Raw genomic sequence first — 7,500 nt, forward strand, 5'->3', positions numbered from 1 at the left:
AGAGAGAGAGAGAGAGAGAGAGAGAGAGAGAGAGAGAGAGAGAGAGAGAGAGAGAGAGAGAGAGAGAGAGAGAGAGAGAGAGAGAGAGAGAGAGAGAGAGAGAGAGAGAGAGAGAGAGAGAGAGAGAGAGGGGGTAGGGTATTATATTGTACTTCTTTGAATTACTGATGAACGGTCGATTTGTTCAGAGAGAGAGAGAGAGAGAGAGAGAGAGAGAGAGAGAGAGAGAGAGAGAGAGAGAGAGAGAGAGAGAGACGGTAATCATAAACAATAGTAGTAGTAGTAATAGTAGTAGTGGAGAAAAGGAGGATTACAACAACAACAAGTACTACTACTACTACTACTACTACTACTACTACTACTACTACTACTACTACTACTATCATCGTTTTTTCCTGCTTTCCTTCCTTCCTTGCTTCCTTGCTGAAAATCTCGTGAAAAAAAGGAAAATATAAGAAAAAAAAATAAGAACTTGAAAGATTTTGAAACAACTTAGATATTTTGGAATCCATTTTGCGAATTACAGGTAGTCATTAATTTTGTTAGCAGTGACAGCCTCTCCTCTTTTCCTCCTCCTCCTCCTCCTCCTCCTCCTCCTCCTCCTCCTCCTCCTCCTCCTCCTCCTCCTCCTCCTCCTCCTCCTTCTCCTCCTCCTCCTCCTTCTTCTCTTTTCCTCCATGTCTTCATCTCCCTTATTTTCCACGTTTCTTTCACATTCTCCTTCCTTCCTTCCTTCCTTCCTTCCTTCTTTCTTTCCCTCCTTCCTTCCCTCCCTCATAAATTCCTTAGCCCTATTGCAAACTCAGCCAGAGAGAGAGAGAGAGAGAGAGAGAGAGAGAGAGAGAGAGAGAGAGAGAGAGAGAGAGAGAGATAATAGGTCGAGAAAAGGCAGGGATAGGTAACCAAATTATCTACAGGTGACAAAAGGAAGAGAGAGAGAGAGAGAGAGAGAGAGAGAGAGAGAGAGAGAGAGAGAGAGAGAGAGAGAGAGAGAGAGAGAGAGAGAGATAGGAGTTAGGTGTGAGAGGGATAGAGATAAGAGAGGAGAGTAAGGGGAGATAAGATGGGGGGTGAGGGGAGCTGGGAGAGGTGAAGCATATATGAGGCCCCCGCGGCAGAAGAGTACTAAGCGCCATCGGGAGCAAAATGGCGTTTTTTGCCTCATCAGGTGCTCCAAGGCTTAATGCGCATTTTGGTATAGATAGTATACTTTTTCCACCATGTTAACAAGGTACAATTTCCCGTTGTTTGCAAAGTATTTTTTTCCTTAGCGACTAGGTGTTGACTCGGTGTTGGAAGTCGCCCGTGCAGAAGCGTACTATCTCCATCCAGCCAATGAGAGACCGCGGAGTGCTGTGACGTCAGAGCGCTGAGCCAATGAGAGCGCCGTATCTTCTGCCTCAGCCCCGCTCTGCCTCAATCTAGTTGCACTCATGCCCCAAAATGCCCATCCATTCTACCGGTCTATCATCGACGCCCAAGCAGGTGATGTCAATAGCACTCAAGATGATGGTGAACACGACAACTTGGATGAACTGTTGGAGTACGAATCGTAAAGGCATTGAGGGGTGGGGGGAGGGGGAAGTGTGTAATAAACAATGAAAGTTAGTGATACCTGTAATAAAGAAAGGGAAAGTTAGTGTTACCTCAAGATTGTGTGAAGTGAGAAGTGCAAGATACCAAGACACCAATATCATTGAACATAGCTGAGTAAAAACTAAAAAAAAAAAAAAAATACGAATCAATAATGGAAATGTTTATTTTTTTCCAGATGATGATTTTTTTATTTCCTCTGTTTTGATGTCATGTTATAGGTGTGTTTCAGGGCTTTAATTTGGTGTATATAACTTTACTCTAGCTTTACTGTACGGCTATTGACATTTTCGTAAAAGTTACAAAACTTTGACCTTCATTTCTGGCGAATATTGATTTTGGCACTTAGTACTCTTCTGCCGCGGGGGGCCTCATATATATGAGAGAGAGGGAAGGGGTGAGAGGGAAGGGATGGGGGAAGGGATGGGAGGGGTGGAAGAAGAGGAGGACGAGGAGGGAGAGGAGGAAGAAGAAATGTTATAAGTAGGAGATAAAAGAGAGAGAGAGAGAGAGAGAGAGAGAGAGAGAGAGAGAGAGAGAGAGAGAGAGAGAGAGAGAGAGCATGCAATTCTTGTTCGTATACACGCACACACACACACACGCGCACACACACACACAGCTTCATAAAATCTTACATGAATTTTTAATATTTTCTCTGTTGCAAATTTGTCTCGTTTTCTTCACTGTTATGGAGATAATCTCTCTCTCTCTCTCTCTCTCTCTCTCTCTCTCTCTCTCTCTCTCTCTCTCTCTCTCTCTCTCTCTCTCTCTCTTAGTGGGAAATCTCTTTCTTCTGTTTGTAAGTGATGATTATCCTGAGAGAGAGAGAGAGAGAGAGAGAGAGAGAGAGAGAGAGAGAGAGAGAGAGAGAGAGAGAGAGAGAGAGAGAAAATAGCGAAGAATCAACAATACTGTCAGTTTTCCTATTTTTCTTTTTTTCCTCTTTTCTTCCTTGGCTATCCTTTGTTTTCTTTCTTTTCTATCCCTTCTCTCTTTCTTTCTTTCTTTCTTTCTTTCTTTTCTCTCCTTGCTCCTCCTTTTATCTCTTTTCTTTGCTTTATTTATTTATTTATTTATTTATTTATTTATTTATTTATTTATTTATTTATTGTCCTTGTTTCCTTTTTCCTTCCTGACTTTTTTTCCTTCAATAACTAAAAAAAAAAAAATCAAAGCTGGTCATGCCGTCCTAGAAATTTCCGTGTTTTTTTTTTCCCCTGATTTTGTTTTTCCTTCTCGTGTTGAATGAGTGAATTTCTCATTGAGGAAAATTATAATCATTCATTTATTCCTCTTTTTTTTTTTTTTTGTCTTTTTTTTTACTGTTTTTCCTGTGTGTGTGTGTGTGTGTGTGTGTGTGTGTGTGTGTGTGTGTGTGTGTGTGTCAGATATTGTGAGGATAATGGTAGTGATGGTGGTGATAGTAGTAGTAGTAGTAGTAGTAGTAGTAGTAGTTGCAGTTAGAATAGTGATTGTGATAGTGGTGGTGACGGCGGCGGTGGTAGTGGTGGTGATGGTGGTAGTGGCGGGGTGGGGCGCCTAGGAGGAAGAGGAGGAGAAGGAGGAGGAGGAGGAGGAGGAGGAGGAGGGGCTTCACGTTAGGTAGCCCACGCAGTCTGGCGGTTGAGGAGAATCAGCTGACACCACCACCACCACCACCACCACCACCTGCTAATGCTAATAATAATGAAAGGTTTATCAATGAAGCAATAGTGACAGTGTACGTTGAATAGGGGGGACTTAACAATTGTAATAAAACCAGATGAGATTCCACTGTTACTACTACTACTACTACTACTACTACTACTACTACTACTACTACTACTACTACTACTACTACTACTACCCACGATTCTTGATCAATTTCTTATCTCCTTTTAAAAATGTAAAAGTTTTCCTTCCTCGTCATCCTCCCTCCGTCTCCTCCTTTCCTCTTCCTCCCTCCCTCCTCCTCCCTCCCTCCCTCCCATATCACCTGAGTAATCCCTCTTCTCTCCCAATCCTCTTAATCCTCCTTCCTAACTATTCATGTGAAAAGGAAGCAACCGCGGGCCGGGATTGGCTCGAATTATGCACCCAATCAGAGGAGCTTATTGTCACACACACACACACACACACACACACACACACACACACACACACACACACACTCTCTCTCTCTCTCTCTCTCTCTCTCTCTCTCTCTCTCTCTCTCTCTCTCTCTCTCTCTCTCTCTCTCTCTCTCTCTCTCTCGCATCTGTCTGTTCCATAAACGTGACGGACAATATCACAATTTCACACGAGACAGGAGGTCGAGGAGGAGGAGGAGGAGGAGGAGGAGGAGGAGGAGGAGGAGGAGGAGGATACAGAATAGAAGAGGTGGTGCTGGAGTGAGAGAGGGAGAGAGAGAGAAAGAGAAGACAGTTAAAAGAGGAGACAATAGAAGATCGGAATGGGAGGAGGAGGAGGAGGAGGAGGAGGAGGAGGAGGACAGAAGAGAAGAAATGGTGAAGTGAGAAAGAGAGAATGCGGAAGAGCAAGAAGAGGACAATAGTTGGAGGAGGAGAGGAGGAAGAGGAGGATGAGGAGGAGGAGGAGGCATTCAAATGTGTGTGTTATATGCAATAAAGCTGTATTCTTCCTTACTGACCCATTCCTTTTCCTATTCCAGCCTCGGTGTAACTTAATTTCTGGAATGGGGATATTGTTTAAGCGAGAGAGAGAGAGAGAGAGAGAGAGAGAGAGAGAGAGAGAGAGAGAGAGAGAGAGAGAGAGAGAGAGAGAGAGACAGAGAGAGAGAGTATAGCGTGAAAGTTTAATTGAATTACCATTATAATGAGCGCTCCTTTAAATATATACTGAAAACAAGCTTAGAAAATATTGTTGCTTTTATTCTTTATCTATTTAATGCCATCACGCTGGTGCCAAATTGAAGGGCGGGACTGACTGAGGGCTGAGAACTGGCTAATACTCTTGTTTCTCTATTCTATGTTGGTCAGTGTGGTAAGATGTTGGCCAGCATTCTCAAACACTTCTTCGTCACACTTTCACAACATTCAAAAGACTCTAGTTGAAGTTACACTGTGTTTTTGCGGTTCTAGTGACAAATTAACACCATTTCTACACTATGAACAGGAGGAACACTCTTGAGAATCCAGCTAATCATCTTTGTGGCCTTTGAAAATAGTGTTAGTGAAGTTACAGGTGTTTTTAAGAGTGTTTTTGAGGTTCTAGTGACAAATTAACACCATTTCTACACTATGAACAGGAGGAACACTCTTAGTGGCCTTTGTAAATAGTGTTGGTGAAGTTACAGGTGTTTTTAAGAGTGTTTTTGAGGTTCTAGTGACAAATTAACACCATTTCTACACTATGAACAGGAGGAACACTCTTGAGAACCAAGGTAATCATCTTTGTGGCCTTTGTAAACAGTGGTGGTGATCGAGGTGGCGTAGCAAATATGAATCGTGCATGGCTGGACCTGTCGAGTCAAAACACACAGTCTTGCCTTGCACTGCTCCCCGCCACTCACCCACTGGCCCCGCTGTGACTGGCGTGTCACTCTCTCGTATGCTTGTGTTCGTGAATCATTGCCTTAATGTTCCTCTGTCCGTGCTTTCTTCCCCTCTCGCTCTGTCATTTACCCTCCCGCTCATCGCCTCCTAAATTCTGATGCGAGACCTGCCACCACCTTCACCACCGCTACTGCTACTACTACTACTACTACTACTACTACTACTTCTTTCATCAAATATTAATACAGAGGATAAAAGATGGAGGTTTTAAGTCTTACAATGTGTCCTAACCTCCTCCTCCTCCTCCTCCTCCTCCTCCTCCTCCTCCTCCTTCTCCTCCTCCTCTTTCTCTAAACTGCATCTCATCGTAAAAAAAATGTTTCGGGAAAAAGTAGAGGAAAAAAATGGGAAAAAAAGGGAAGGGTTTGGTAAATGCATGACACCATTTGCAAATTTCCCCCAAAGATGTTTGTTCCTGTGTGTGTGTGTGTGTGTGTGTGTGTGTGTGTGTGTGTGTGTGTGTGTGTGTGTGTGTGTGTGTGTGTGTGTGTTTCTGTCTCCTTCGCCTTTATTTTTCTTCTTTATATTTTACTTATCTCTCTCTCTCTCTCTCTCTCTCTCTCTCTCTCTCTCTCTCTCTCTCTCTCTCTCTCTCTCTCTCTCTCTCTCTCTCTCTCTCTCTCTTTTTAAGGGAGTGTTAAAGGGTTTGCGTTGTTACCTGTAATTACCTGTACTTTGCACGTGGCCTCCTCTCTCTCTCTCTGTGTGTGTGTGTGTGTGTGTGTGTGTGTGTGTGTGTGTGTGTCCGAGGGTAGCTGCTAACATACCTGGGCCACGAATTCTACCTTAATTAGCCAACAGGTGAGAACAGATCCTTGAAATTAAAACTAGGGAGAGAAAAATAAATTAATTCTTTTTGTTTATTTACTCCTCTTCCTTCTCTTTTTTTTTAGCTTCCTTTTGTGCTGCAGTCTCTTGAATAACTCCTTTGACTTGTACAGCCTCGGGGAAAGGGGAAAAAAATATGCTTTTGATTCTTTTTTTCTTTGTTTTTCGTGCGTGTTAAGATTTCCAAAGTGATTTTTAGTAAGTATGGCAGCTGGTAATAGGCAGACATGTATTATAGAGAGACTGCCACGTGTAGGCCTCATAGCTTCCTACACCGCCTCTTGTGCTACTACTACTACTACTACTACTACTACTACTACTACTACTACTACTACTACTACTACCGAGGGACTGCCACGTGTAGGCCTGATGGCTCCCTGCACCGCCTCTTATGTTGTTGTGTTCTTTGTTAATTTTGTAAGTTGCAGTGAAATAGAAAACATTAGCAATTTAAATCCCCTCTCGGCCAACATAGGATATCCAATTCGCGCCGCCCCACTCCCCGTCACCCCGCCAAGCCGCTCACCACAAAGCCAGTAGCCCAACCCAGCCCATCCTATTAGTGGTCACCCCTCTCTATATAATTCACTTAGCGCTCTCTCTCTCTCTCTCTCTCTCTCTCTCTCTCTCTCTCTCTCTCTCTCTCTCTCTCTCTCGCCTGCTAATTAGTTTCCTGCACCACACCTTGACTTACCTGTGGCTAGACATGAGATTTCACCTCCATGCACCACCACCACCACCACCGCCACCACCGCCGCCGCCGCCACCACCACCACCACCACCACCACCACCACCACTGCGTGACTGTCTGGCATTACAGTCATCATCAACGTAGAGTTAGCTCACGGACGGAATAATTGGAAGAGAGAGAGAGAGAGAGAGAGAGAGAGAGAGAGAGAGAGAGAGAGAGAGAGAGAGAGAGAGAGAGAGAGAGAGAGAGAGAAAGTTATGTAATCGTAATCATACACACACACACAAACACTCTCTCTCTCTCTCTCTCTCTCTCTCTCTCTCTCTCTCTCTCTCTCTCTCTCTCTTTCCTCTTCTCATCATTATTTAATCTTCTCCTTCAATCCTTTTTCCTCCTCCTGCTCCTCCTCTTCCTCCCCTTTTCTTCCCTCATCCCTCGCCCAAGGACAGATTAAGGGAGAGAGAGAGAGAGAGAGAGAGAGAGAGAGAGAGAGAGAGAGAGAGAGAGAGAGAGAGAGAGAGAGAGAGAGAGAGAGAGAGAGAGAGAGAGAGAGAAGCAGCTGCTCTCTGGGGTGATAATTAGCGTTGTACGAACACCAGAGGGGGAGAAGGGGAGGGAGGAGAGGAGAAGTGATGGGGAGGACGGGAGGGGAGGAGATGGGAAGTGATGGGGAGGGGAGAGGGAGGGGACGAGATAGGGAGATGGGAAACGAGGAAGAAGAGGATGAGGGAAGAGACGGAGTAGGAGGTGGAGGAGGGAGGAAAAAGGAAGGAAAGAAGGAAGAGAAGGAGGACGAAGAGGATGGGTGGGGAGCAGGATACGAAGGAAGAGGAG

This window comes from Scylla paramamosain, unplaced genomic scaffold (assembly GCF_035594125.1).
Source record: "Scylla paramamosain isolate STU-SP2022 unplaced genomic scaffold, ASM3559412v1 Contig101, whole genome shotgun sequence".
Taxonomy (NCBI): domain Eukaryota; kingdom Metazoa; phylum Arthropoda; class Malacostraca; order Decapoda; family Portunidae; genus Scylla; species Scylla paramamosain.